This window comes from Trichechus manatus, unplaced genomic scaffold (genome assembly GCF_000243295.1).
Source record: "Trichechus manatus latirostris isolate Lorelei unplaced genomic scaffold, TriManLat1.0 scaffold00076, whole genome shotgun sequence".
In the NCBI taxonomy this organism is placed as follows: domain Eukaryota; kingdom Metazoa; phylum Chordata; class Mammalia; order Sirenia; family Trichechidae; genus Trichechus; species Trichechus manatus.
This window is the reverse complement of record NW_004444012.1, coordinates 12,093,221-12,110,829: the sequence shown is the minus strand read 5'-3', so window position 1 is coordinate 12,110,829 and position 17,609 is coordinate 12,093,221. Positions and strand designations below refer to the sequence as shown.

General features: G+C 46.4%; 1 protein-coding gene across 2 annotated transcripts in view; it reads left to right on the top strand.

Annotated features, from left to right (window-relative positions):
• The window catches only part of FRMD5 (FERM domain containing 5), a 237,256-nt gene that overhangs the window by 151,362 nt on the left and 68,285 nt on the right, over positions 1-17,609 (top strand). For both annotated transcript variants that reach the window (XM_012556746.2, XM_023735222.1), the window contains one exon: positions 15,603-15,707. The gene's annotated coding sequence lies outside the window, so the exon portion shown is untranslated. Of the gene's footprint in view, positions 1-15,602; positions 15,708-17,609 lie in introns of those variants that run through there.

Genomic DNA, 17,609 nt, shown 5'->3' with positions numbered 1-17,609 from the left:
GAATTTATGTCTGGATCTTTATTCTGTTCCATTGGTCTATGTATCTGTTGTTGTACCAGTACCAGGCTGTTTTGACTACCCTGGCAGTATAATAGGTTCTAAAATCAGGTAGTGTGAGGCCCCCACTTTGTTCTTCTTCTTCTTGAGTCATGCTTTACTTATTTGGGGCCTCTTCCCTTTCCATATGAAGTTGGTGATTTGTTTCTCCATCTCATTAAAAAATGCAGTTAGAGTTTGGATTGGGATTGTATTGTATCTGTAGATCGCCTTGGGTAGAATTGACATTTTCACAATGTTGAGTCTTCCTATCCATGAGCAAAGTATGTTTTTCCACTTATGCAGGTCTCTTTTGGTTTCTTGCAGTAGTGTCTCGTAGTTTTCATTGTATAGGTCTTTTATGTCTCTGGTTAGATTTATTCCTAAGTATTTTTATCTTCTTGGGGGCTATTGTAAATGGTATTGATTTTGTGATTTCCTCTTTGAGGTTCTCTTTGTTAGTGTAAAAGACTCCAGCTGAGTTTGGTATATTTATCTTGTATCTTGATACTTCGCTGAAATCTTCTATTAGTTCCAGTAGTTTTCTTGTGGATCCTTTGGAGTTTTCTGTGTATAAGATCATATCACCTGCAAATAGAGATACTTTTACTTCTTCCCTACCAATTCGAATGCCTTTATTTCTTTTTCTAGCCTAATTGCTGTGGCTAGGACCTCCAGCACAGTGTTGAATAAGAGTGGTGATAAAGGGCATCCTTGTCTGGTTCCCATTCTCAAGGGGAATGACTTCAGACTCTCTCCGTTTAGGATGATGTTGGCTGTTGGCTTTGTATAAATACCCTTAATTATGTTCAGGAATTTCCCTTCCATTCCTATTTTGTTGAGAATTTTTATCATGAATGGGTGTTGGACTTTGTCAAATGCCTGTTGTATATCGATTGATAAGATATCTGGTTGTTCTTTACATCTTCTGTTTCTTTGCTAAGACTAAATTTTCATTTGTTTTGAAGAGTGTGAGCCGCCCTTACTTCTTGGATTATCTTTATTCTGGCTCTTTAAAAGTCTTTGTCAGATAATTACAACAGTTGTGTTCTCTAGGTATTGGCATCTGTTATTTGTCGTTTGTCATTCACATTAAGATTTTCCTGGTTCTTTTTAAGCTGAGTAATGTTGGATTGTATCCTGGACATTTTGAATATCATGTTATAAGACTTTTGATCTTGTTTAAATTCTATGGAGAATGTTGTTGTTTTGGGTTTTGGAGGAAATTGGCCTCATTGCAATTCAGGCCTCAAGTTCTGACCAGTCTTCTTTGAGTTTTTGTTTCAACGTCAGTTCCATTTTCAAAGCCTTTGCAGTGCACTCAGATCCGTCCTATGTATGAGCCACCCAGTGGCCAGTCTGGGACCTGGGAAGTGGTTTATCTTTTGTTCAGTTATCAAAGTTTTGGGTATGCTGTTAAGGGTCAGATCAATGCATGCATAGCTCAAAGGTGAGTCCAGGAGTTCATAAACAACTTATGGGGTCGCTTTCCCAAGCTTCTTACAAACTTGGGTCTCCTTGGTGCTTTCTGGTTCTCTGGGGCTCCCCTTTTCAATCCTCTAGCCATAACTCTGGGACTTTTTTTTTTTTTTTTTTTTTAAATCCAATTCTGCCTTACTTACTGCAGCTACACCCATGTTAGAGCCAAATGTTGGGAGGACAGAATGTTAAAAAAAATGGTAGAGGATTGTTTCACCCACTTGGGGTCACAGTTCCTTGGATTAGAAAGGAAGGTTTCTCTCCCTCAGAGTTTTAGGCATCCGCAGCCCCCCTGCCACTGCTGTTGCTGCCATGAGACTCCCTTCCCCCCTCCTCGAGCTTGAACTGGGGGCCTTCTCCCGGAGCTCTCTCTGTCCATGCTGACTCCCACTTCCAAGTTTCAGGCAGCCTGAGTCTGGCTAGAGGATACCAGTGGAAAATAATGGTAAACTCACCTCCAGTTTGGTAGTACTTTGAATTCTATTTATCTGTCTGCTACTGCTTACTTTACAGAGTCCTCAAAGAACTGCTCCGTGCACTCTGTCAATGATCATTTCAAACAAAATAAGTCAAGCAAATAACACTGAAGGTTGATGACTGCAGTGGCCTGTGTATGTGTACATCAACACACGTGTAGATATATAGTCGGAGGATTATAAATCCAACTCAAAGCTGCATAGAGGGATGGAGCTGTAGATTGCTTCTACAGGAACCATATGAGAAAATCAAAAGATAGGAGGGAGTTTAGCATAATGGAAAGAATATGAACTTTGGAGCAAGACAGGCCTGGATTTGAGTCCCACATACCAGCTGTGTGGCGTTAGGCATATCACTTAGCTTTAGTTTCCTCTTTTGTAAAATGGTGTTGCTAGAAACCTTCCTTATGGGATTGTTTTTAGGGTTAGAGAGATAATGCTTGTAGAACATTTTGCACATAGTAGGCATTTTAGAAATGGTGATTGTGTTTTGGGTTTGTGTCGAGTGATGTGATGGATTCTGATGTTCCCCCCAGATACCTGTGGAAGTGCTGTTGGCAGTGGCCCACATCCAGGGACTGACCAGTGCTGGCCTGACTATCTTAGCTCAACTTGGAACAACTCTGAAGGGCCAGCCTAGCGCCACAGCTCCACGTGGTTCAGCAAGTCAGCACTAGGCCTGCATTGCAGCTAAGCTTTTTCTTCCGTGCTCTCCAGCTTCCTTCCTTTCTCTTCCACGGGTGTTGATCCCAAGCATACTCCTTAATAAGCATCCTGCATGCTAAACTCTGCCCCAGAGCCTGCTTCCTGAGGAGCCTGGCCTGTGACCGGTGATAAGGCAGATATCCAATCCTATGTTACCCTTACTTATCCATTGGTCTGAGGTGCTGAAGCCCAAGTAAGACCCTATAGCACCTTCAGGAGGTGTCAGGATATATTTTAGAAAGACAGGTAAAGCATCAGAAAACTTGGAAAGAGGAAATCCCTGAGACATGTGTAACTTGTCTGTAGGAAGGCCTTTGATAGTTTCCAGAAGTTAAAAACATTCCAAATCCCATTCCACATGAGCTCAGGAACATGGAAGTGTTTTCCAGCATCAACTCCCTAAAAAGAACTTGGCTCTGCAATTCACGTGGGTAGAATTAAGCAAATATAATGGTTAGTCTTTTTCAGTGTTGAGCTTTTCATTCCTTTTCCAATGGCAAGGACCCAGCTAGCGGCCTTCTTGGAAGCAGAGGCATGCTTTCCTTTCCCATGATGGTACGTCAGTGGCATAAGCAGTTATTTTGGAGCGGGACAGCACTGCAGCCGTCTTCCTGTGGACCCAGTAGAATCTGGGCTGGGAGCCCCTGTCTCAGACTCTTCCCTTCCCAAGAGCTGCCTGTGGGGTTACCATCAGCACGCTAGACAGAACAGGTAATACCCAGGAGACCAAGCTTGAGATAAATTTCTAGGATTAAGTTAGACTGTGACTGGGACAGAGATGCCATCTCCAGGAATGGCCTTACCCCAGCTTGGTCTCTCTCTGTTCTTCCCTACACTGACCTCACTGGGTGTTAGAAGCTGAAGACCTAGGCAGGAAGAGTTCATCAGGTAAGATTAGCTATTTGGTTATCTCCAGCTATTTTCCTGGTTGTTTTCATTTAGTAGTTAATCAACAAATGTTTCCAGAAAACCATGTTCCAGGCACTGAGCTGGGCACCATGAGCACGAGCACTGGATACTGTGCTTTCATCTCCCAGAAGCACAGGGAGGGTAGGCGGTAGGACGGTCAAGTGGTACAGACAGTAAGTGCATGAGATCAGAGAAAGGAAGATGGAGCATGTGACCTCAAGGGATATGGCAGCTCTTCCCAAATTTTTGAGAAGGAAGGGAGGGAGGAGGAAACTAACATTTATTGTGTCCACTCTATGCCAGTAACATATTGATAATCCTCACAATAAACCTGTGAGGTGGTATTTATTAGTATCTCCATTTTACAGATGACAGAACTGAGTCTCAGAAAGATTAAAAACTTGTCCAAGAACTCTACTACCTTCATCAGTTCCTAGAATCTCTGTTGGGGTACCATGAGGTTTGTCTCACTTATTTTATGGACATGGTGTAGTCCAATCTATATTCATCTATGAGAGAGAAGAGAAAAATTTGTCCAGAAATCCTTAATGGTCTTCAGATTTCATAGACCTTTAAAACTGAACTTATGTGTTTTATATAAGCTGAGTTTGGCTTTAATATAACATCTCTGTAGCCCTCAAAGTACCAGGATGTATCCCAAAAGTTAATCACTTGTCAAATGAGTTCATCTTTTAGTAAATTATTATATTTATTTAATCCTCAAAAATCTGACTCTGAAAAAGAGGTCTGCTTCATATCATTTTATCTGAATGATTCGTTCAGTAGTGTTATTGTATTAAGACATGACACCTCACAAAAAGAGAACAGTTGCAAGTGGGAGTGAATTGCAGCCTGAAGGCTGTAGGTTAAATATGTGAAGAACTGTGGCTGATGAAGCCTGTTAGACAGTGGGAATGGGTTACCCTGGGAGCTATGCTCTGCCTCCCTCCGTCCTGGTTCAGCTAGAGCTCTGCCCAAAGATTCCTTGCCTGTGGGGGCCGAAATGATCCCCTAGGACTAAAGGATCCCTTCCAGCCTTCAAGTCAGAGATTTTGAAGTTAAACAGAGCCAAGAAGTCTGAGAACTCTGCTCTGGAAAGTCTGTTTCCTTAGAGCTGAACAAGGGAGAGTCACAGGTAATTTCTTTCATCTTTGGGTTATGCAGATACAGAATCGACCCTGTGGTTCTCTGCCTCCTTTCTGCCCCAGCTTGTGGTTGATAAGAGCTTAGCTGATGGCAGTTCCACAGAGGGTGGAAGAAAAGGGAGAAACAGACAAACACATCTTGTTCTCCTGCTCATGCTCTCTGCCTGTGGCCTGAAGTTTGGGGGCTGTTGGTGGCCTGTGGCCCTCAGGTAGCATGGCTGTTTCCAGTTGGCAATGCTAATTTGATTGGGCTCAGACTTGGTCTTTGCCCAGGTCACGTTTTCAGATATCTCTGAACCTCATGTCTGTGCAACCCTGAGAACACTCAGGCAGTTCCTTGCCCAGGGAAGCTTCTTGATATATACTGAATCGAACATTTTTCCCAATGGTTTGTTATGCATTTTTGCCTTCAGATAACACAATATTCAGGTGGCAGCAGATGTGCATGGTTTTTTCAGTGGTGACATCTTGACCAGTGTTGTTGTGCTGCCTTGGGGACTCTTGGTCTCAGCATTGGTGGCCATGCTGGGTGGAGGCACAGAGGTGACAGGAGTGTGCCTAATCCTCAGGGGCCCTGCTGGGCTCAAGGCTCCCACCTGTCCTCCACTCACTCCTACTCTCAGGCTCAAGAACTGCAGGAGGGAGCAGCCATACATTTCTAGAAGTCTAGCCTCCTGTGTCTGCCCTGTCCAACACACTGCCAAGCCTGGGCCGTGGTCCTACCTGATGCACATGGAGGCAAGTGCCTCTACTTCCCTGCCAGTGCCTGTTTAAAAAAAGAAAACACTAAAACCTCTTGCTGTTGAGTTGATTCAGACTCACAAGCCAAAACTAAGCTCCACGGGGTTTTCTCGACTATAATCTTTTACAGAAGCAGATCACCAGACCTTTCTTCCATGGAGCCTCTGGGTGGGTTCGAACAACCAACCTTTCAATTAGTAGCCAAGTGTAAACCATTTGTGTCACTCAGGGACCTACAAGTGCCCATTAGGAGATGCCCAAGAATTATTTCCAGATTGAGGGGCGTGTAACCACTGAGCCACTGAAGTATCACACCTGGAAGGGGCTCTCAGGGAACAAACAAGTTCAGAGCCCTGAGGGTGCTCACCTCAGCACACCCTCAGCCTTTACCTCTCTACCCAGGTGCAGGGGCTTAGCCTCTGGTTCAGTCAGAGGTGGTACAGGGATGAAGATGGAGGGGACGCTTTATCAGCCCCTTCCTATCTCTGCCAGTTCCCACCTCTGCATCATCTGGACACTTGAAGAGTCCTCAATCTTATATACAGGTCACGCAAATAAAACATAATTCCTCCATCCCCACCCCAGCCAGATTGCCACCCTGAAGCTCTCCCATCTAGAAATCCAAGAGCACCGCTGCCCCCTGGGTTCTAGTCTAGGATATTAGTGGGTCCAGGAAGGGCAGTGGAACGTATTAGCCTCGGGATTCATTCTGGGAAGATCCTGCCACAGGCCCCACCGTATGTGGCTGGAGGCGTGCACTGGATGACCTAATAGGATGTCTCCAGGGGTCACAGTGGACTGCGAAGTGAACAGACTCGCACTGCATAATAATTTCCCGTAACGGTCTGCACTGTCTCAGGCCTGCTAGAGGCAGTTTCTAGAACTGAATGGAATGGATTCTGTTTAGTTATCTTTCCACTTACTTTGAGCAATGGCCCTGAATGTTTTCAATTAATGAAGCCAGTGAGAAATGTCTTAAGAAAATAAACGTCCACCTTGTAAAGGGACCTGATTACCCTGTTTTTTAACCTCTCTTTTTGACCTCTATTTGTGAAAGACAGACCTGGTGTATGATTACTGTGGTCAAGTAATAACAGAATTAGAGTCTTGAGCACATAAGGGGACATCGTGAGATCATTTAGGGAGAGGGAAGCGAGGCCTCGGAGGGGGAAATGACTTGCCCAAGCTGTTGGAATCGGACTCTGCCTTTCCTTACCCTCATCACTTCCTTTCGGCCCCAAACTTCCTGCTCAGAGCTGAACACGGAAGACTTACCTCCTTGGCTCTGGACGTGTATGCTGAGGGGCAGCTGTCTTCTCTCCCAGGGAAAGGAAGAGAAGGAGAAGGCTGGTCACGGCAGCCCAGACCCAAGTCTGACTGGGAAGCCTTAAAGCATGCAGATGCAGGACGAGGCGGCAGGGCGGTGGGTCTGGGGCAGCTTCAGTGCATGTTCTAGACAAGGGGGCTGGAGGCCAGGAGGGAGGAATGTTCCGCAGCAGAGTCTCTGCCCCAGACAGCAGAATTTGCTACTTCTTAAGGAAACTACGTTCTGAGTGAGCTAGCTGTCTCCTCCTACCTGGCATCCCTCACTTGCCCTGTACCACTGGCACAGACATTATTGGGACATTTGGGGTTTGTCATACTGCATTCCCAGGCCTCAGCATTTGGGCAGTAAACCATCTCTCCACCCCCCGTTTGGCCCCAGCTGTCTCCCCACCTCTTGGGATTGTCAGCTTTGTTGTTGTGATGTTGTTCTCCACTTAGTCTGGGAAGGGAGGCACTCAGAAATGTGGATTTGTACCACAGTAGGACCACAGACCAAGAGTCAGGCCTGGAGCCCTATCTTAGAGCGCCGTCTGCTGTGATGAGGGACTTCCAGGGGAGGCCCTGGCCATCCTCCCGGGAAAAGCAATGGGAAGGGCCTATCTGGTCCTCGCTGGGGATGCCAGCGGCCGTGAGTGGCTGAGCATGCTCTGGGGGACTTGGGACTCTGAGCAGAGAGCTGTGGGCTCTACTTGCCCTTCCTGCCCTTTTATCTGCAATGTGATGAGCAGTCCCCTGGGGATTTCAGAGAGAGGAGTCAGAGGCTACAGTTAGCTCCTATAGCTTTAACTCCAGAGACAGCCACTTATGTTTTCTGAGACACTGAGGCTCTGGGTTAATTTAATGAAATACATTTTGCCATTTTTTTTTTTTACTCTAACAATGTGGAAGCATTAAAAGGTATAGTGTCTCCTGAAATTGTATTGTATCTCATCCTCCACCTCACTCAGCTTTTCCTTTCCAAGTGTTAGGAGGGTGTCACAGAAGCTCTGCCCTTCTGTCTGTGGCACTGAGCAGAAGCTGCCAGACCTCGAGGGGCTTGGATGGACAGCATGTATTTGATATTTTCTACTCTTCTTCTGACGTAGTCTGCGAAAAATAGCCAAGTGGTATGGAGAAGGAGCAAATGTATGCTTTGAGAGCCCTGTGGGGCCAGTTTCCAAAATGGTGGCCATTCCCACAAGCCTGGGGACTCTGCACTTGTGGACACATGGCCAGGATCCGCCTGTGTGCGCTTGTGCAGAGAGGGCTGACTTTCAGTCACTGAGCACAGAATCTCATTGCTGAAGCTTTTTCTTGTTCAAGTCCTTTCAGCCTAAAGGAAGAAAAGGTTACAGGAGACGGAGGAAGTTGGTAAGGAAAGTAGACAGGATTTTTATATATATTATGCCTCCCGTTTTGAGCCTCACAGTAATCCCCTGAGAGATTGCTGAATCTCAGAGAGACTGAGGGAGTGGCCTGAGGTCACAAGCTAAGAAGTGGCAGAGCAGGGCCTTGACTTCAAGTTCCACCTTCTTCCTCGATGCCCTTGTCTTCCCAGACCCTCCCCGTCTCGGCTCCCTGTGCTTCCCCATCAACTTCTAGGAAACACGAGTGACCTGATAGGATAGTTGGAAAGAGATGGCGCCAAGACTCAGAAATGCTGGTCTCTTCATTTATGGGATGTATCCGGCTCAGAATCCATCACATACGCTAGTACTGACCAACAAACCATTTCTGCCTTTTTATTCAACAATTATAGAAAGTGCTGACAGGGAGGGAAGATGGGAGACTAGCTACAGGGTTCTGAGACCCAGTGAGGATGCTGAGCTTGCCGTTTTTCTCCTGACCCTGGCCACCCAAACCACTCCCCCCAGCCCCAGAAACTCCCAGATTTGCAAAATAACATGTATATTTGTCCTTTTTGTAAAAGGGGGGAGGCAGTAAAATGAGATGTCACAGTGAAGACACAGGAAAGTTCATTGACCAAAAAAATTCTAGACTTTCTTCACAAGTTATGTGAAGCAACATTATATGAGAGGGTGTGTATGTATGTGTGTGTGTGTGAGAGAGAACAAGCTTCACACAAATACAAAGTAAAGACTTGTAACAAGTCTGGCTGAGTTTTCGCTAATTCTGCAGCTGTTACGTGACTAGTCCACTGAGATATTCAGCACTGGCTGGAAAAATACAACCAAAATGTATTCAGTCAATAGCAAGAAACAATGATGCTTCTCAGAGTCTCCTTCCTGTCAGCGGCTTCACCGTGGAAAAGACAAACAAGTGGCCTGCCTTTCGTCAGGTCAGCTCTGGTTTTTTTCTTTTCTGAAACTTCACTGGGTACAAGGAATCCACATGGGAGTGAAGACAACTTGGCGCTTCACGCATCACCACTGATATCTCAATAAGTCTAGCCCTGTTGTCAGCTCTGCTGTTACAAGCTACACAACAGCAGGTTTGAAGGCTCTGCTCAGAGGGTCTTAATTGCCCTTGCTTAGCCTGGCTTGGACCATCTGTGCTGACAGAACACTTGGTCCTCCCTCCAATGACATTTACTTACACGCAGTGACCTCCATGTTCCAGATTGAATGTGACGTCCTGCCACACGTACACATCCTCTCATGCAATACCACGTGGCAATGAGCTAAGCCAGTTCTCTGACCTGAGCAAGGACTGCCAAAAGGGCTCCCTGAGGCACTGGGCCAGGCATCTGAACCTACAGATTTCTGTTCAGCATCATGAAAATCACCCCGACTCCCTCAACTTGTAGGTAGAATGGGGGTTGCTGGGGCAAAGAAGTTGCTGCATTTATTAAGGATCAGGTAAGGTCAGTGGCTACAGGAGTCTAGCCAAGGAGGGATCGCCTGCCCCTCTCTCTACTCCGATCCCCTTCATTCAGGGTCTGGCCTCTACCCCAGGAGCCACGTGGCCACCTGGCCCCATGGCAGCCTCCTGGCGCTACAGTCTGAATACCAAGTGCCTGCATGGGTCCCGTCCTTCTCAGCCTTGCTGCTGAGTTCTGGATTCTTCTCCTCTGAGAGTAGGGCAGAGGGGCTGCCTGGGCAGGGTCCAGTCGCGGCCCTGCTGCATTTGTGGACACTGCTACACAAGACAGTGTGGCTTGCAGAGGGACATCTCTGCATTCCCCCTGGAATGAGCTACCTATCCACTCCCAGGGCGAGCTGGCAGCTCTTCTGGCTGCAGCCTCAGCAGTTCCAGGACAGATTGTGTTGGTTTAAGACTAAGCAAGAAAAGTGAGCTTCCGGGCCAGGAGCTCAGCAGGGGTTCCTCGCCTTCAAAGAAAATGTAGATTAGTGTGGTAGGTGCTTAGGTTAGGGAATCCTGGGCCCTGCTGTTAGCAATTGCACCCCTAATACTTCCTGTGCCTCAGAAACACACACCACGCTTGCTGGGTGTGGTGTGTGAACACAGGAGCAGGAACTGCACCCCAGTAATTGATTCACACTTTTCCGCTGGCTGACTTATGCCATGTCCCTGAGAAGCTGAGCTAATGTGGCTATTCCTCTGTGGCATTAAAGTGCTTTGACACAGCATTTGCTCCTGAACCAGGCAGACATTGGCACACACAGCCATTAAGAGGACGCTGGTACGGAAAACAAGGAAGTCTTTGATCTACAATAAGTTGAAATACGACAGTAAACCCGAATGGAGCCTGAGATGGCGTCCCATCCCTGTTGCCAGCCCTTCCCCATCAGGCCTCTGAGGACAACTTGTTCAGCTCTTGCCCTCTTCTCCAGGCCCCGCATCTTTCCGTGGCCTTCTTCCGCCCCTGGACTCTTGTGCTTTGGGCCTCAGGGGTTCACTTCTGCTCTCCCCTCCATCTCACCTCTGCCTTCTCTAAGGACCGGGAGACCATGGCCAGCTCCCACTTAACAGCATGTCACCCAGGAGCTGCGAAAGTTGTGATCACTCTTACCCTGTGACCTTGAGTGAGGTACAACCTCCTCAAGCCTCATTGAGTTTCCTCTTAAAATCCTTCTGCACCCAGGTAGGCAGGGTTGAACAAGGTGAAGCCTAATGAGTGGGGACTTTCTACATGTTAACCCCCTTCCATCATGCCAGAGCCCCTGGGATTGACCCCATAATGGCGTAAAATGAAAAAAGCTCCTCTCCTGATCAAAGATAATAATTATGAGGCAGAAAATGTAATTAACCTTGAATGGTTCAGGTCACTGGCCCAAGCTTGTTTCCGGCTTGCTGCCCTGGTCCCTTCCCTAAAAATGAAGCAAACTGTAGAGAATCAGAGGCAAGCATTCCATGGAAGAGCAAGAATGGGGCTTTTGCCAACCTCAGAGCTGCAGACTGATTCTCAGGGGTGCATGAAGCACTCCGTGCACCACAGAGAGAGGATGAATGGGTTGCACTTACATGAGCTGTTATTTTCAAATACACGTAGGTACTGTTGTGGTTTATAAAGTATAGATTTATTTTTTAAATGGGTGCTTAATAAGTAATTTTGACCCAATAATGTCTTCGGGAAGAGAGGAACCTCAGAGCTTTAGCTGCAGGGTAAGGATTTGAGTGCTCTGCCTCAGCTCACTTGTCCTGAAGATAAACGTCCTCAGGCCTGGAGCTCTGACTTTGTGACTGAACAGTAATCACCTGTTAGGGCCACTACCTGTTCTCCAGTATAATCAATGGCATGACATTCAGCACAAAACAGAGTTTAGCCGTAGTGCCAAGCTAACCTCGGGCAAAAGAAAGAGAAGATGGAAGTCAGTCGCTGGGCTTTGCATCCCACCAAAGGAAAAGACTGGCTGCCACAGAATATTTCAGACACCGGGACTTAGGGCAGGGAACCGTGGAGAGGAAGGATAGGCTTAGGACACAGCAAATTTGGCATCTGGGAGCACAAAGGGACCCACAAAGAAAGGAAGTTGTGAAATTTCCTTACCAGCAACTTGTAGGGAAGCTACTATGATGGTTCAGCTGCAAGTGTCTTCTCCCCGAGGGCTGCCTCAGGCCACTCCACCTGCCACGGGTGTGAGTCCTCTGAGAGAGGGGCATGCGGTGACCCTCCATGAAAGGTGCCACAGCAGTGCTCCGAGATGCTCTGCCTTTGTGTCTCTGCTGGGAATTTAAACTTCATGGAATTCTGCTACAAGGAGGGGCTCTGTTCCTATCTCCTCCCCACCCACCCCCAGCCCTGGAGAAGCAGAAAAGGGAGATGTTTCTGTTCATCCGTCCATGCAAGAGCCTTGTAGCTCAGAACAAAGCATCTACCACAGGTGAATAGAAGCTGAGGGTACTTCGTGGTGGAGACCAGGGCGTTTCACCAGATGCTGAGAAATGACAAGAAATAGAAGATCCTTTTTTTATAAGTATAAAACCAAAACCAAACCCGTTGCCATCGATTCCAACTCATAGCAACCCTATAGGACAGAGTAGAACTGTCCCATAGGGATCCCAATGGGTGGCTGGTGGATTTGAACTGCTGACCTTTTGGTTAGTAGCCAAATGCTTAACCACTGCACCACCAGGACTCCTTTATAGGTATAGGGAATGTGTAATGGATGTGTTTTTCACACAACTGCTGCAAGAGAAAAGCTGTGCTTCTGTTTTCTTTCTGTGAAGTGGGAGGACTCCAGGGTTGGAGGGGAAGGTGCCCACATGGTACCACCTTGCTTAGTTGAGCTGTTCACTCACTCATCCTTCAAATCCTGCAAGGATAAGCTTCTTAAGATACTTCCTGAGTGATTTGGTGGCCTGTCTCGGTTTTCCTTGAGTTGCATAGGGTGAGCGAGCAGAGGTGAGGTGTAAACCTTTTGTCAAGGTCTTAAAGACCTGCCTGTTCTTGGAGCAGGGTCGGGCCCTTCTGTGATCACCCATGACCCTGGGCCTTGGCACAATGTGAGATACTTTGGATCTTGTAAGGCAGTCTCAATTTGGATGCAGGGTTGGACAGGGACCTGCCACATACAACCCTCTGAGCTGAGTTGCAGAGACCCCTGGGGACAGGTCTTGCAGAGCTCCAGATGTTCTGACACTTTCCTGCAAGTCATTCTCTTCCCAACTCATTTTTGTGCCCAAGCAGGTCTCAGGAGGAGTAGGTTAAGGTTAGAAACCGCCCAGATTCCTAACATTCTGTGAAATCTTTTAGCCAACCCTCTACCTTCTATTCATTCATTTATTTATTTATTCAACAAACAATTACAGAAGACCAACCTGCCATCTACCAAGCCCTGTGCTAAGTTCTGAGGAAGGTTCCTGCCCTCATGGAAATTACAGTCTAGAAAGAGAACAGGCAATGAATAAATAAACAAATAAATCAGCAAGATAATTACAAGACTGTTATACGTGCTGTGCATGTTGCATTGGGCAAATCTGCTGCAAAACTCCTATTGAAAGTGTTAAAAAGCAAAGATGTCACTTTGAAGACTAAGGTGTGCCTGACTCAAGCCATGGTATTTTCAGTCGCCTCATATGCACACATGAAAGCTGGACGATGAATAATGAAGACCGAAGAATTAATGCATTTGAATTATGGTGTTGGCAAAGAATATCGAATATACCATGGACTTCTAGAAGAACAAACAAATCTGTCTTGGGAGAGGTACAGCCAGAATGCTTCTTAGAAGCAAGGATGGCGAGACTTCGTCTCACATACTTTGGAAATTTTATCAGGAGGGACCAGTCCCTGGAGAAGGATATCATGCTACGGAAAGTAGAGGGTCATCAAAAAAGAGGAAGACCCTCGACGAGATGGATTGACACAGTGGCTGCAACAATGGGCTCAAACATAGCACTGATTGTGAGGATGGCACAGGACCAGGCAACGTTTAGTTCTGTGAGTCAGAACCGACTCGACAACAACAACAACATATATGCTGTGAAGGAAATAAGCAGGAAAAGACCATTCTATATGGGAAACACCTCTCTGCAGAGGGGACATTTGAGCTTAGACCTCAAGGATAGAAAGAGCTTGCTGTGGGAAGAGCTGGAAAAAGAGCATTCCAGGTAGAGGGAACAAGTGCAAAGGCCCAGAGGCAGAAAAGCCTTGGGGTGTTCAGGAACAGAAGGACCATGGCCAGAGTGTAGTGAGGAAAATTATTTGGGATGAGGTCAGAGAGGAGGCAGGAGCCAGGTCACGTAGGGCCTTGGAGGCCATGATCAGAGCTTGGATTTTATTCTGAGAGCAATGGAAAGCCACTGACGGTGTTAAGCAGGAGTAGTAACATATTAAAAATCACTGTGCGTTCATGCTGTGTAGTTTGTAATACCAAGGTTAGAAACATTCCATCAGTGTGGAACTAGGTAAAGAAATATAGGTTCATTAGAATAGTCTACAAAGAGCCCTGGTGGTGCAGTGGTTAAGCGCTCAGCTGCTAACCGAAAGGGCAGCAGTTCAAATCACCAGCTGCTCTGTGGGAGAAAGTTGTGGCAGTCTGCTTCTATAAAGATTTACAGCCTTGGAAAGTCAACAGGGTAGATCTATTCTGTCATATAAGGTTGCTATAAGTTGGAGTCAACTCAATGGCAATGGGTTGGGCTAGAATGGTACGCAGCCGTTAAAAGCTGTGAAGCATATCTATATGTCCTGCTATAGGAGAATTTATAAGATATGCTAAGTGGGGGGAAAAACAGGTAACAGAATAGTATATATAATATGCTATCATTTATATTTTAAAGAGATATATATGTATATGAGTTTCTGGATGATGCAAACGTTTAAGTGCTTGGCCGCTAACCAAAAGGTTGGCGGTTCAAATCCGCCCAGAGGTGCCTTGGGGGAAAAGTCCTGGCGATCTACGTTAGAAAGATCACAGCCATTGAAAACCCTATGAAGTGCAGTTCTACTCTGAAATGCGTGGTATCGCCATGAGTTGGAAACAACTTGATGGCAACTGGTTTGTTTTGTTTTATATATGCATACTGTATTTTTACGCAAATAACGCACGCCTTCTGTGTTTGTTTGCTGGCTGCACCTTCCCACAGGTATTTTCATAAGTGCGCTATGCTAATTTTTTTTACAGCAACATGTGGAAGAGGACTGGTATGGTGGTGCTTGTGAGGTTGCCTCATGGGGAGAGGGCACAGCCAGCAAACAAACGCAGAAGGCACACATTATTTGCGTAAAAAATACGGTATGGGCTTGCCTGTGTATTGAATGTCACATAAAGAATATACAAGAAGCTGGTAACAGGACTTGCTTCTAGGGAGAGGAGCTGGAACATAGGATGATTAGAGTGAGAGGGAGAGTTACTTTTCATAGTATATCCTTTTTACTGTTTGAATACGTGTACTACTTATGCAAAAAAAGATATTATGTGTAAAAACTTTTGTGATCACTCTAGCTGCTGTGTGGAGAATGGAATTGTAAGGGGCAGGAGGGGAAGCAGGGAACCAACTAGAATGCTTTGGCAGTGGTCCAGTCAAGAGATGATGGTGACTGACCCGTGGGAGTTGGATAAAAGTGGGTGGATTCAAGATACGTGTACTTTAGAGGCAAGGCTAACTGGACTTGGTGGAATCAGTGCTGTGCTCCACACTAACATTCCTTGCACCCACTAGTTTAAGAAAACTTTGTGCTTTAGGGATTGGAACTGGGCTTATCTTACTCTACTCTGAGTTCTCTGACATCTTCGTAGGGGGGAAGGGTTCTTAGGCTCCTTTTAAGGGCTTAAAGCCTCAGAATTCCAGGGAGCCCCAAATCTGATACATCACAATATGGAGGACATTGTTATGGACACGTGCCCCTTTCATATCTGTATGCAGCTGTTGTACACAATTTTTAATAACTGTAAAAACAAGCCCACTCATTTCTCAATAAAGCTTTCTTTCTTTGCAGAGAGATGCCAAAGGCCAGTACCTGTTTGACCTTCTTTGCCACCACCTGAACCTCCTTGAGAAAGACTATTTTGGGATCCGCTTTGTGGACCCAGATAAGCAGCGGGTAAGTCAATATTCAAAGCACAAAGGGAAGATGGGATTAGTGAGTAAGCCTGAGGCCTTAAACTGGCACTTAGTCACATTCAGAGCTTAACTTCAGGAGTCAGGCCCTCACCCTATAAGGCTTCACTGTCTTGGCATAAAGACTCCTTAGCTCTGGACCACAGTGCAGACAAACACAGGTCCAAAAGTAGCACGATACCATGTCACCACACGTCCCCACATGCTGTAGGGGGCCACTCACTATGTAACGATGGGCTGCTTTTACCAGTAGGTTTTCTTTTGTTTTGATCTGAGATGTTTGTCCTTAAGAAGGAAGGCCAGGGGCATCATGGCGCTATAAAAAGAAGGACCACGCCATGATCCAAAAAATTAAGTCAAACAGAGACAAACATCAGTCCTGAAACCCTAAGCATCAAATGAAGAGATAAAGAATTCAGCCAAGGCACTGAATGGAATAAGAAACTGACAGAGAACAGAGAGCAAGGAGAGATACATGCAGAGGTCCCCTATCAGCTAACGCAGCACAGATCCACCATCTTGGACTCCTGTTGGAGATCAGCGAACAGGGGTACGGGAAAGCAGCTTCACGGAGCTTCCAGCAGGAGACAGGACAACTGGTAACCAGTGATATACCTTTTTCCACCCCTCCCCCCACCCTTCTTCACACCAACTCAGCCTCCTCTGCTTCCTTGGCCACAGTCTCTTGGCTGGGAATCACTGGCCTCACCCTGGTGCCACTTGGATTCCACCCACCCGCACTGGCCAGCTCCCTGAGTGCCATTTGTTGGCTGCTGGTGTTGCTTTTTTCTACTTCTTTTGATTTCTTCCATACCTCTCACCACCTCCCCCTCCTTTCTCTCAAATACCTGGCTCCGTTTGCCATCGTGGCTTCTTCCTGAAAGCCTGTGAAACACCACTCGACTCTGGAACTGCTTCTCAGCCCATGCCACCATGCTGGTGGGATCCCCAGGGCTTTCTTTTGTTTGTTTTGATTTGTCCTCTTTTGGTTTGTTTGTTTGTTTTCTTTTTCTTTTCTCAGCTTGGGAGCCACTTCTAGCTGGGCAGTATTGTGCGGCTTGGGAACTACTCCCTCAGTCTGTGCAGATGCACAGTGGGATCCCTGGGAGCATTTCTTTTTTCTTTTCTTTTTTTTATTTTTTGTTTGTTTTCTTTTCTCTCTTTTTCCCTTTCTTCATTTCTCAGTTTCTTGTCTCTCTATACTTACCTTCTCTTCCTGTCTCCTGAATACTTCATGTTGTGTGACACCTCTACCCCTTCTAGCCAAGCTGTACTTCATGGCCTGGGAGCAACTTCCCCATTCCTCGCAGCCACACCAATGGGATCTGTGGGAGCTTTTCTTTTCTTTTTTTTCTAATTTTTATTTATTCTTTTTTTGCTTTTACCATTTTTCTTTTTTTTCTTTTTGTTTTTCTCCATTTCTCAGTCTCACATCTCTCCATTCCAACAGCAAGCTCCCTTAGCGCTCTTTTTTGTTTGTTTCTGTGTTTTTGGCTCATGTTCCTCTCTCCTCTCTCTCCTCTTTCCCATACCCATCTTAGCTCCAGACATCACAATCTCCCCCCTCCTTCCTGCCTAACTGCACCATGCGCTGAACATCACACACCCAAGCAGCACAGGCACAGCCTACTGGAACCTGCCCTGCACTGATTCCCAGCCCGCCCTGTTGGCCCTAGTATATGCCACAAACAACCCATCCCAGCAACTCCCCTTCAACTGGACCTGCCCTGTTGTACCATACCTGAGCAACTGACCCTGCCTGTTGGAGGAGGAGGCAAAAAGTATCATGCCCTGACACTACTTATAAAGATAATGCTCTACATTCTACCTTGGTGAGTAGTGTCTGGGGTCTTAAAAGCCTGTGAGCGGCCATCTAAGATACTCC